Here is a 14,081-nt window from a genome sequence, read left to right on the forward strand (position 1 = left end):
TCAGTGCGGCATAATGTTGTTCAGTGCGGGATGGTGTTGTTCATTGCGGCATGGTGTTGTTCAGTGCGGCATGGTGTTGTTCAGTGCGGCATGGTGTTGTTCAGTGCGGGATGGTGTTGTTCAGTGCAGGATGGTGTTGTTCAGTGCGGCATGGTGTTGTTCAATGCGGCATGGTGTTGTTCAGTTCGGGATGGTGTTGTTCAGTGCGGCATGGTGTTGTTCAGTGCGGCATAATGTTTTTCAGTGCGGCATGTTGTTGTTCAGTGCGGCATGGTGTTGTTCAGTGCAGCATAATGTTGTTCAGTGCGGCATGGTGTTGTTCAGTGCGGAATGGTGTTGTTCAGTGCGGCATGGTGTTGTTCAGTGCGGCATGGTGTTGTTCAGTGCGGCATGGTGTTGTTCAGTGCGGCATGGTGTTGTTCAGTGCGGGATGGTGTTCAATGCGGGATCGTGTTGTTCAGTGCGGCATGGTGTTGTTCAGTGCGGCATGGTGTTGTTCAGTGCGGCATGGTGTTGTTCAGTGCGGCATGGTGTTGTTCATTTCGGCATAATGTTGTTCAGTGCGGCATAATGTTGTTTAGTGCGGCATGGTGTTGTTCAGTGCGGGATGGTGTTGTTCAGTGCGTTATAATGTTGTTCAGTGCGGCATGGTGTTGTTCAGTGCGGCATGGTGTTGTTCAGTGCGGCATGGTGTTGTTCAGTGCGGCATAATGTTGTTCAGTGCGGCATAATGTTGTTCAGTGCGGGATGGTGTTGTTCAGTGCGGGATGGTGTTGTTCAGTGCGGCATGGTGTTCAATGCGGAATGGTGTTGTTCAGTGCAGGATGGTGTTGTTCAGTGCGGCATGGTGTTGTTCAGTGCGGCATAATGTTGTTCAGTGCGGCATGGTGTTGTTCAGTGCGGCATGGTGTTGTTCAGTGCGGCATGGTGTTGTTCAGTGCGGCATGGTGTTGTTCAGTGCGGCATGGTGTTGTTCAGTGCGGCATGGTGTTGTTCAGTGCGGCATGGTGTTGTTCAGTGCGGCATAATGTTGTTCAGTGCGGCATGGTGTTGTTCAGTGCGGGATGGTGTTGTTCAGTGCAGGATGGTGTTGTTCAGTGCGGCATGGTGTTCAGTGCGGGATGGTGTCTTTCAGTGCGGCATGGTGTCGTTCAGTGCGGCATGGTGTCTTTCAGTGCGGCATGGTGTCGTTCAGTGAGGCATGGTGTTGTTCAGTGCGGCATGGTGTTGTTTAGTGCGGCATGGTGTTGTTCAGTGCGGGATGGTGTTGTTCAGTGTGGCATGGTGTTCAGTGCGGCATGGTGTTGTTCAGTGCGGTATCGTGTTGTTCAGTGCGGTATCGTGTTTCTCAGTGCGGTATCGTGTTGTTCAGTGCAGTATCGTTGTGTTGTTCGTATTGTGTTGTGTTGTTCGTAATGTGTTGTGTTGTTCGTATTGTGTTGTGTTGTTTGTATTGTGTTGTGTTGTTCGTATTGTGTTGTGTTGTTCATATTGTGTTGTTCATATTGTGTTGAGTTGTTCGTATTGTGTTGTGTTGTTCGTATTGTGTTGCCTTTAACACTTAGCCTCTAACACTTAGCCTCTAACACTTAGCCTCTAGCATCTAGAAGGTAAATAAATAGGAAGGAAGGACTCACCGGTGACGTCTTCGCCCACGTCCAAGCGTTGTACTTTGTATTTTCATCCTTCTGACAGTGGAAAACATAGCCAACAAACACCGTGGAACCTAAACGAATGAAAGAAAACTATCATTTGGCCACAACCAACATTCACAGATACAACACAATGTGACGTGCGGGGTTGAGGTTAAAGGTTGAGTGAAGGGCCCTCGTTTTAAACTACTTTTTTGAAAAGGATTGGGAACAAGTAAGACGTATTTAATTTATTTAATGGGAAGTAGTAAGAGCTATTGAATTTAATCTATGTATTATATTCTATTGTATTGTATTCTGTTGTATTCTTTTGGATTGTATTCACACTAACCCCACTAAAACTTCAGCCCACAAAAACTCGCCTCTGGCGCCTAGCCTCTGGCACTTAGCCTTTAACACTTAGCCTTTAACACTTAGCCTTTAACACTTAGCCTTTAACACTTAGCCTTTAACACTTAGCCTTTAACACTTAGCCTTTAACACTTAGCCTAGAAGGTGAATAAATAGGGTTAAAGGTTGAGTGAAGGGCCCTCGTTTTAAACTACTGTTTTGAAAAGGAGTGGGAACAAGTAAGACGTATTTAATTTATTTAATGGGAAGTAGTAAGACTTATTAAATTTATTTAATCTACTTTTCTTCCCAGGCAAAATTTGATGTGCTGCAATTCCAAATTTCCAAAGTGAATGAAGGAATGAATACTAGGCATTAACACAAAATCGACGGCACAAAATGGGCAGACTTTACTTGTTTGAAAAGGACTGGTTACAAGACAGACTTTTTTAATTTATTTAATGGGAAGAAGACTTAGTTTAATTGATCTATTTTTGTTCCCTGGCAAAATTCGATTTGCTGCAATTCCAAATTTCCAAAGTGAATGAAGGCAAGAAGTCGTTTAAATTATGATTTTGTTTAAATACTAGGCATGGACACAAAATCTACGGCACAAAATGGGCAGACTTTACTTGTTTGAAGAGGACTGGTTACAAGACAGACTTTTCTGATTTATTTATTGGGAAGAAGACTTATTTAGTTTATTTAATCTATTTTTGTTGCCTGGCAAAATCTGATTTGCTGAAACTGTATTTTGCCAAATCTTGCCTTGAGACCTGATAGGAAGTATTAAACGCTTAGTTAAATCAATACAAGTTGGTAGTAAGAGCGAGTAATGTTGGTTGAACCGATGAATGAAGGTTGAAAGCAATTTAAATTATGACTTTGTATAAATACTAGATATTAACAGAACATCTACTGCGCGAAGTGGCCTAGTAGTAGGTTGAGTGAAGGGCCCTCGTTTTAAACTACTGTTTTGAAAAGGAGTGGGAACAAGTAAGACGTATTTAATTTATTTAATGGGAAGTAGTAAGACTTATTAAATTTATTTAATCTACTTTTCTTCCCAGGCAAAATTTGATGTGCTGCAATTCCAAATTTCCAAAGTGAATGAAGGAATGAATACTAGGCATAAACACAAAATCGACGGCACAAAATGGGCAGACTTTACTTGTTTGAAAAGGACTGGTTACAAGACAGACTTTTTTAATTTATTTAATGGGAAGAAGACTTATTTAGTTTAATTGATCTATTTTTGTTCCCTGGCAAAATTCGATTTGCTGCAATTCCAAATTTCCAAAGTGAATGAAGGAAAGAAGTCGTTTAAATTATGATTTTGTTTAAATACTAGGCATAGACACAAAATCTACGGCACAAAATGGGCAGACTTTACTTGTTTGAAGAGGACTGGTTACAAGACAGACTTTTCTGATTTATTTAATGGGAAGAGGACTTATTTAGTTTATTTAATCTATTTTTGTTCCCTGGCAAAATTGGATTTGCTGAAATTGTATTTTGCCAAATCTCGATTTGAGACCTGATAGGAAGTATTAAACGCTTAGTTAAATCAATACAAGTTGGTAATAAGAGCGAGTAATGTTGGTTGAACCGATGAATGAAGGTTGAAAGCAATTTAAATTATGACTTTGTATAAATACTAGATATTAACAGAACATCTACTGCGCAAAATGGGCAGAGTTTACTTGTTTGAGAAGGAGTGGTTTATTCAAAACTAAGATTTATGTAATCTGTTTGTTCCCAGGCAAAATTGGATGTGATGCAATTCCAAATTTCACCACATGATGGTGCCCAATTTTGACTTCATAGGACATATTAAACACTTAGCTTGTTATTATGTTCAAGGTAATCAGATTTGTTTATCATTCTAATGGCCTCTTCAAAACTATTCTGGATTACTACTTTGGATCTATTCTACATTACTTGGCAACAACATACTCTGTAACAGATTAGGCAGTATAATCACATATGTTAACTTGAGAGTGCCCACACTCAATCTACTTATCGTGATGTGTTAAATCAATTACTGTTAGACATTATTTGTCTGATAATCTACCAAATCTTTGAATTGAAGAATTTGTGATTTAATTAATAGCTTGTTCAGGGTAATCAGACTTGTATATAATTCTAATGGCCTTCTTTTGAAAACTATTCTGAATTACAACTTTGGATCTTATATTACTTTGCAACAATCTACTCGGTGACAGATTAGGCAGTATAATCACATATGTTAACTTCAGTGCCCACACTGTATTTATTTATGGTTATTTGTTAAATCAAGTACTGTTAGACATGAAATAGGAAGTGTTTAACATAAATGTTATGGCTACTCACCATTGTAGCTCGCTCCTGGTCAATGATACGAGCCTCTTCTTGCAGTGGAAAACTTGCAGCCAACAAACACCGTGGAACCTAAAGGAATGAAATTAAACATTAACATTTCGCCTCGACCAATTTTCACACGTACAACGCAACGCGGCTACACTTCTGCTATTACAAACGTAAATCTCCTTAAACACAATGAGTGTTACTTACCGTGTACGCTCTAGGCAAAATTGGATGTGATGCAATTCCAAATCTATCTGAAACGGCAGTTAAAAGTAGAGTTACATCAAGTTTTCTTTTTTAATCAACACAATCATTTACAACCGTTGACCAGAAAGAATCGTCGAAATTCGACGTCCCCCACAAACGCCACGCTCACTCGCTTTTCAGGGCAACAAAAGTACTTCTTTTTAAAAACGATGAGTTGTACTTACCGTGTACGCTCTGGACGGTCCAGTTGCAAGCAGAAAATAAAAATATTTCTCTTGTTAGTCGTATGTTACCATCCGCTGTGTCTTTGTCAACATCGCCGCCGTTTTCCTACTTCCTGCTGCGAGCCACGCCCACGGATTTAAATTTGGGCGGAAGCTCTTTCCATTGGCGTCGTTTTCGCGTATAGCAAATCCGATTGGTTGGGAAGGGGGCACGGTTATGCAGCCGAGGGGTCCTGTGATCGGTGGGATGTAAAGTAGGCGTCGACGTCACGTCCGCGTCACGTGACCACGACGTGGCAGACGTCATATAGCAACCGCTGTTTTGTTTAGTAGACTTACAGTTGTTATGCATTGACATAATGGCGCACACACCAAATAGATTTAAATAAATTAAATAATTCTTCTGCCCACTCTCTTTTAAACAAGTTAACTCTCCCCGCGGATTTGAATTCCGGCGAAAGTTACGCCCATCGACGTCACGTATGTCACGTGACCACGACGTGGCAGATGTCATATAGCAACCGCTGTTTTGTTTAGTAGATTTACAGTTGTTATGCATTGGCATAATGGTGTGCACTCAAAATAGATTTAAATAAATTAAATATTTCTTCTGCCCACTCCCTTTTAAACAAGTTAACTCTGCCCACGTCCATTGACGTCTTGTCTGCGTCACGTGACCACGACGTAGCGACGTCATATAGTAACCGCTGTTTTGATCAGTAGACTTACAGTTATTATGCGTTGACATAATGGCGCACTGGTTAGCATGGCCACCTCTTAAGCATGATGTTGCGGGTTCGACGCCTGATCAATGTTAGCATGGAGTGAGCTGAAGTGCATGGCGCTGAAGATTTGAATCTTTGAAATGCGCTGAGGTCTGACATATCAGGCAGAATGGTTTGCCATCACGTTCAACAAAAAATAGAAACTTTCCCACTCTGATTAAAACGTCCTGTGTTCATCTACGTATTTTCGTTTTGCTGTGCATCTTTTCCCTGCCATTTCGAGAGCCCAATTGACACTCATAGTTTAAAGAAATGTGTTTGCCCATCCTACTTTGTGGAATTTCACCACATGCGCTTTTGACCAAAATACCAAATTGAACTCAAGTGAAGCCAACACGCACAACCCCCCCCACACACACACACACACACACACACAAATGTTGATATGAACATAAAAGAGCCGCATGCGGTTCGGGAGTTGCGGCTTGGCCAAACCTGTACTATACAACTTTATTTGTATAAAATTTTCACAACAGCTGTCACACAAACAAAGCGGGAAAAACCGAAGACGTGCGTGTTCCGCCCACGCTGGATTTATTTGCACCTTTGAAAAGACACCGTATTGCCGCAGATGTGGCAAAGAGTACTTTTGGGCATCTGAGACGGAAGGATGTCCAAAGCATCACGTCACCTGCTCTGGTAGGCATGGTGGTGGGACGTTGAGGTCAACCGCTTTGGGGTTGGCTGAATCTTTGATCGCAGGATGCCACACACTTGAAGACAGAAGCAGAAAAGCAGAGCTAAATGCAAAATGTACTCACCGGTGACTCCAATTTTTTTCCCCCCTGAAGAAACAGCTGGACGGGTGGCCCCGGCTGGCCAGTGGGACTCTTGTTATTCTGACCCTTTTTAGTGCGCGTTTGGGGCAACAACCGTTTTTTGTGGCGCTCTCTTCTGGTTCAAAAGTGCCCTGCATGTGAATTTGCTTTTCCTGCCTTCTGATTGGATGAGCGCCGGTGTGACGCGGTGCCTCTGTCACCGTGGCGGTTGGTATACGTTGGCATCGGAGCGTCTGCCAACGTCTGAGACCGGCTGGCAGTGTATCGGAGGTGTCGAGTGCGGTGCCGCTGGAGCTCACTCACCAGCTGGTGTTAGGGCCACAGAATGAAGGCCAAGGAGAAGAATAGAAAGAGAAACAGAAACTTCTCCTCCAATTGTTTGATTTGTCTCTTCTGAGCTTCGATGAATTCTTTCAGCTCTTTGTTCCTCTAGGACGGACAAATGGAAAGTGGCATTCAAAAGCCAGTAAGCGTGCAAGTAAGTGCCGGGCTGGCTTTGGGCCCTTACCTGTTGCGCGCTGTGCAGCAGATCCATTCTCTCTTGGAGGATGCAAGCGTCGCGCTCCCTCAACTCGCACATCAGGGCTCGCTTCCATTGGTCCACGGCGCTCCTAAGCTCTTCTCTCTGATCCGCCGTCAGCACGTCATTCACGCCAGCGTGGCTGGCTTTTTCGCCGTCCGTGGCGGGGCAGTCCCGCTGCGGTAGCGCCTCGTACAACATGGCCTCCAGCTCCAGGATCCTCTGGGCCGCAATCCTCGTCCATCAGTGGTCCGGCGGGAGATTTGAGGGCGGCTTACCTTATGAGCCTGGTCCATGGAACACTTCCTGAAGTCCAACTCTTCATCCAGGTAGCCCTTCTGCTTGCAGAACATATCCTAGCACAGCTCAAGGTCAGAATTGTTGGGGCACATTGCCGGAGTTCCCCTTGGCTGATGTCGCGTGTCTGTCTACCTTCTCACTTTCAATGTCCAACATCTTCTGTTGAAGTGCTGACTTGGTCACTTTGATGTATTCTAACCACTGAGGAAAGGCTGCTGTCACATAAGCAGAATGCGAGAGCGTGCGTGGACGTGCGCGTTACCTTCTCGGCTAGGGTGAGAAGGGTCCTGGCGTGAATCACGACCACCTGCTCCTCGTTGGTGAGATTCTGCAAGAGCCCAAAGGCACAGCGTCAACAAGCTTCTTTCAGCGCAAAGCCTTCCAAAAGTCACATTTGAGCCGCCGAGTCTCGTGGAGTGCGAACATAAGGAGTTCGACATACACTTACGGCGTTATAGCCCAGGATGTCCAGCTTCTTCATCAGATCACTGATGACGATGTCCGGGGGAAAGGCGCAAGGAGCAATGTAAGGTGTTCTGGGACCTCGGGTTAAGGTTAGGGTTGCAAGGGACGCCTTACGTACGCTCACGCCCTCGGCCTCGCAGTAGATCTGCAAAGGGCTGAGGCCGTCTGGGAAACGGACTTGCAGAAACTTCAAGACGGGGGAGCGCCACTCCCTCTCCTGAAAGGCAGAGGCATGCATCCGTCCGTCCGTCCGTCCGTCCGTCCGTCCGTCCGTCCGTCCGTCCGTCCGTCCGTCACATCTCTGGCCTCAACACGCTTGTGCGAGTCTTCCCACCTCCAGCTCCAGGATGCGGAACTCAAGCAGTTCGTTTTGGTCTCGGATATCCTGGATGTGCTCTTTCAGACGCGCTTCTTCCGCCTCCATCCGCCTGACCTGAAAAGACAGTCAGACCTCATCTGCGGGGCTTCCCGACAGGTGTGACGCCAAGCGACTCCGCCCAGCGCCTTTCTTTCCGTCACCTTTTCGGCCAACTGCTGATTGCTCTGACGCAGCAGCTGCTTCTCCTCCACCCACTTGACATTCTAGAAGAGACAAACGCGTGGACAGCTTTGGAATGTTGTGTCATTTTCATCCACAAATTCTTTGGTTGACTGGAAAATGACATTTGCTTTTCTCCGCATTTTCCCAGCCACGTTCGGGGGGGGGGGGGGGGGGGGGGTTGGTCCAGTAATGCCAGACGGATGAGTGACTGAAGAATGTAGCTATTTTGTCTGAGAAAAAGGTGTGCTCATTGATGAGCTTACCTGTCCTTGTTGCTTCAGCGCTGACTCCAGATCTGCTACTCTGCTTTGATAGTGACCCATTTCTACCATCAGCTTTTCTCTGGTCTGAAAGGAGGAGGAGGGAGGCTCCTCCTCCTCCTTTCAGACCAGAGAACACCCGAGGCTGGGTGAGAACGGGGAGGCTGCGACCCGGCCGGGGGTTGCGGGAAGGGGCGCCACCTTGATCTCCTTCTCGGCGTCGTAGTCCCCTTCGTTGGTCTGGGCTAGCAGAGCGTAGGCTCGTTGCAGCGCTTGATATTCTTGCGTCAGCTGGCGGTAGCGAAGCTCCGCCTCTTCATGCACACACCAATGCAACACAGCACTAGTACCAGAATCAGTCAAACCGGCGACAAAGCACCCGCGACGCAAAGACGAGTCCGATTCCAGGCTGAAGAGGAATGTTTGGTGCCAATACGCTGGCAGAAATGGCGGGCTACCTCTTCGGGTTCCGTGTCGGGGGTTCTGTCGGTGTGAAAAGACAAGGACGATCCGTCCGGGTCCACCAACACGTCTTCGTCGTAGCCGTAAAATGTTTCGATGACCTGCGGGCGCGGAAGCAAACATCTCTCTGAACAAACTGAAGCGACACCTCACGATGAATCGACGAGAGGAACGATAGCGAGAAAAAGGCCATTTCATCTTGCGCAACACCAAGCAGCCGCAAACAAACAGACTCACCTTGCAGGACCTCACGCTTTGTTCCTCCTCAGAGATTCTCGACGTCGGTATCGTAGCAGCAAATCTCTCTCCTGTCGACACAAATAATCCGCCTTTGAGATTCTTTGGATGCAAAGGGAACGAACGGCTCCGGCGCAGAAACAAACGCGACTCACAATGACATTTCTGACATGAGCTCCTGTCTCCAGAGCCTGAAAAACACGTCACCGGCGATGATTGGAGGGACGCTCGTCTTTTCCAAAAGTGACAACTACAGGGTGTGTCAGGGTTTTCCAGATTATCTTTATCGTATCATTGTGTTGCTTTGACTTTGACTGCGACCTGTAATAAATAATATTATTTATCCCTTATTTATCCCTATCGCTTATCCCTTCCTACACAAAGTCGTAAAACACCCCTTGCTATGTTTTGACTAGAGGTCAAGGGCTTCCTCTATTCAATCCACTCTTACACCCACCCTGTTTCTCTTAATTAAAATGCTCGTGCAGGAGCCGAGAGTCAGACTTCATTCGTACAACGGATGGACTCTCCACCTGCAGGTGTCCAAAAGAACTTACTTGTCTCCCGTGTGGTTCTTGCAAAATAAGTTGGAGCGAGCGCAACTCTAACAGGGTGCATTTTGCCACTAGCTGCTGTCAAACGCACCTCTCGAATTAAGGTGCCCCCGGCTTCCCAGTAACGGGTTTGTTTTAGCCGGGTTCGGAGATTCGTCCGTAATCTAACCACCCGAGTTAAATTAACTCCTCCGGAATCAATCTAATTTCTGTACGACGCCAATCCCTCTCAAGTCACCCGAAGCGCGTGCCGAGTAACTCAATTCGAGGCAGGACTTCGAAGTGACCGCATCGTATTGATGGCTCCCCGCTAATGTTTGAAGTTCTTATTCGTTACGGATATTTTTTTAGATGTCTTTGTTAAGACCTCAGGGATTCGTTTGTATAGCGCACCCAAGCACTAGTTTTGCCGAAGTAAATGTCAATATGGGTCCGTTCCACTTGGTCGCTCATGCAGCGAGCCGACCAACTTTTTTATTCGAAAGAGAATCGAATTAATAAAAGTGTGACAATAATAGCATTTAAGAAGAAAATTAATGCACCCTATATGATTAATTCTAACTTCGTATACGTAGATCTAGCACTTGACCGTCGGAGTTCTTCACCCCACTTAATTGCTTCGAAGAGAATAGCGACTTTCTTAAACCGAATAAAAATGTCGTGCTGTCTTTAGATTTGCCCAATAATTAATTTGGAAGGCAAGTCTATTTTTTGATCGTGTCCTATTTAACTTTTGACGCGGCCCGACAAAAAGGGGAACTGGGCCGCGCCCAACGGACAATCGAAATACTTTTATCCTCCACCAACTTCACTAATTTATTTTAATCATCGTCGTTATGTTATTTAAAGGAAGTAAATTCTCAACCGAATTCACTTTCAACGAACTCAACTCTTCCGTTAAATATTTACGAAAGTTATCTAATTCTCTAACTTGCTCAGAGTTACTTTTTACGCGGCCCGTCAAAAAGGGGAACTGGGCCGCGCCCGACGGACAATCGAAATACTTTTATCCTCCACCAACTTCACTGATTTATTTTAATCATCGTCGTTATGTTATTTAAAGGAAGTAAATTTCCAACAATTCACTTTTAACGAAATCCACTCCTCCTTTAAATATTTACGAAAGTTATTTAATTCTCCAACTTCCTCGGAGTTACTTTTTCCGCGACCCGTCAAAAAGGGGAAGCGGGCCTGAGCCTTTCAAATAGTTAAATAACTTTCCGTTCTACACAAAACCAATAATCTGATTTAAACACTTCCTTTAATTTTATTCAGACGAAACAACTTTCGAACAGATCGAAATTCACTCGTGGCTCAGATAACTACGGAAGTTATTTAAGTCTCTAACTTGTTCGGAGTTCCTTTTTACGCGGCCCGTCTAAAAGGGGAAGCGGGCCTGAGCCTTCGGTTGCATATTTAGTACAAATCCGCGCACAACGAAGTAAGTAATATACAAAACACATTTATTGAAGAAACATGGAATAGAATTACAAATCTCAATTACTCCAGAAACTGAACAACTTCACTCACTGATACCCGTGTTAATAAAATCATTCAATCCCAGAACAATTCGATTGCAAAACACAGTTCATAAAAAAGGGAAGAGGTAAATACCAGTTGCGTGCTATTTTTGGTGGAAGCAAAGTCGAGTGATCAGTTCGATCTTGCTTCTAAAATCCAAATTAGAGAAACAGGCTGGCCACGAGGAAGCCGGCGGCCCGATGACTATTCCCCCCTCTCGCTAAAATACATAAAAACGGTCATCCTCACCAATTTCTCGTTTAAAGTTGTCCAGTCCAATTTTTAGGAGTAAATCCAAGTTAATTTCAGTCCAGTGATCCTGCGTCTCACACAAAGATCTTTGGGACTTTGGAAAAAATCTTGAAACTCCTCCGGGCCTCTTCACGTATCAGAGCTCCTTTGGGGGGAAAAGCCCTGAAGCTTCTCCAGCAGGACCTTTTATAGACCTCTCCGTCCCCCCCCTCCCCTTTCTTTTCTCCGGTACTTTCCCTATAGGGTAAGACTGCCCAGTTTTCCCACGCCTATAGAAGGGACTGGCCAGCTTTCTCACGCCTATAGAGGGAACTGGCCAGTTTCCCACGCCCATAGAGGGAACTGGCCAGCCTCCCCACGCTTTGTTATCTGTGGCCTTCAGCCGCTGTTTCCGCCCTGACCACGCAGTACTTTCCACCAAATGCACAGCTAGTGGTAAAACCTTTCACTTCCCCTTTTCACCTTTGACCTACTTTCTTAAGCAATTTGTGTCACGCCACTATTCCCATAGTGACGGGTTTCTTGATCAAATTGACAAATAATATTGCTTAAAGCGGTTACAGAATACATTTTTAGCCAAGCAAAGAAATCAAAAAATAAAAATCACATAATAAAAATCTCATTTGTGCTTCTCCAAACAATTTGTCACGCCACTGAGAAGCCACTATTCTCAGTGACGGGTCTCTTGATCAAATTGACAAATAATATTGCTTAAAGCGGTTACAGAATACATTTTTAGCCAAGCAAAGAAATAAAAATAAAAATCACATTTGTGCTTCCATGCGTGACTCACACTCTGACACCGTGTTCCTTTTTTATATCCATTTTAACCGGTTTAGCTTATTCTGGCCCCTCTTTTGGTCTCACGTTTCGGTCTGGCGCCATCTTTTGGACAAATTTGGAATTTCAGCTCTGCCAATTTATTCCTGTGAACAATCCATATTCTACCATTTGGGCCATCTCTACCCCCATGTTACACGACACCCTCCCCTTGGATTGAAAACAGGTATAAATTATCCCTGATCCCCAAGAGCTACACAGCCATGTCGTCGTCTTCGTCTGAGATATTCACAACCTCAGCGGTTGTTGAAGTAGGGCAGGCCGCTGCCATGTCTCCCTGCCGGGCGATCTCTGCGAGGGCGTTGATCAGGCGCGACAACCGACTAGCAGCGTTGTCGTCGTCAGCGTGGTTCTCCACGGCGAGGGCTCTCAGCCCCGGTGTTGAACGCCCCGTGGCCACACTCTCGACATCTGCCTCCTCATTTTCAGCCTCGCTCCCGCGTCCTCCGTCTCGAGCCTCATCGTCGTCCTCAGACTCAGAAGGAGCTGCATCCACATCCAGCGGGCTTATCAGCCGTACGGGGCTGGTGGGCGAGTCGAGGGGAGGATCATCATTGTAGCCAGGCCCTCCATACGTACGGCTGCCGTCTGGATCCCGACGCCCCATGCAACCCTCGCATGGCTCTCTGCACCGGACGTAAGACCCATCCAGGGTCCAATGTCCAACACACCGTCCTCCTCCCCGACGCGCAGGCCGGACAAGCCCCACAGGGGCCTCGCTGGGCATCCCCATAGGTCGGTGTAATCCATATCCTGCGTTTGGGTGTGTGTAAAAGTCAGCCGGGAGAAAGCGATGAGGAGCGCTCACTGTCAGACAGCGCCCACATTGCCAATGTGAAGTGACGCATCGGGTGCCGTTCTGTTGACGCCAGGTCATGTGAATCAAAGGCCAGATAGTGCCGTGGGTTACTCCTGCTCCATGCATGAGAACCGTACGTGCCATCAGGGGCCCTGTAGTTGTCTCGAGCAGAGTCGCGGTGGTCATCAAATCCGCACATCCTTCCCATGCAATCCAGCATAAATTTTGCCCACTACACATTGGTCAATTTTATCAAATTCTCCCGGAGTTACCGTCAACAAATCGGCAGGAGTGGGTAACCGTTGAACCCATAAGTGCCTTGCCGACGGGTACAACCGGTGTCTGCCCTGGTCACTGCTGGGCACAGCAATTTGTCTCTGTACCTGCCATAACCATGGAAATGAACTATTTAGCCAAAATTCAAAATCCACTGGTTCCTTATTTGGGTTGAACTTCCTCCCTCCCCTTGTTGACACTGCGACAGGGGACTTCATCTTTTGAAATTTATAGGCCCACATTATCACATGATAATTATTCTCACAAAATTGTCCCACGTTAAAGTAACACGCATTTAACCTACTAAAAACTCTCTGACAGTCCCAAAATACTGGCTTCTGGCTGTCGGACAGGCTTCTCGGCACCCGGTTAAGGCGACGCTTACTTAAATAATCCTGAGTTTTTTCACAAACCAAATCTAAACAACTCCAGCACGGCTCCCATCCGGGATAAGTGCCACGGCACGTGGAGTTTTTCATTGGGGCCGGGAATGAAAATTCATCCGGCCTTTTCCCACTCTTTTCCCAATACCCTCCTTTTGATTCGGGCAACGGGACACACGAGGCATTGCTATACCATTCCGCATGCTCCTCGCCCACTTTCAAAATCCAATTTCTTTTAACAATTTTCTCTTCACGTTTGTTCTTGCAAATCAAGCTTATCGTTAGATTAGCAAAGTTTTCTGGCGCCTTGAAGTACCTCATATCACAAGCACTGATGTTACTTATTAT

The sequence above is a fragment of the Syngnathus scovelli genome, unplaced genomic scaffold (assembly GCF_024217435.2).
Source record: "Syngnathus scovelli strain Florida unplaced genomic scaffold, RoL_Ssco_1.2 HiC_scaffold_27, whole genome shotgun sequence".
Classification (NCBI taxonomy): Eukaryota; Metazoa; Chordata; class Actinopteri; order Syngnathiformes; family Syngnathidae; genus Syngnathus; species Syngnathus scovelli.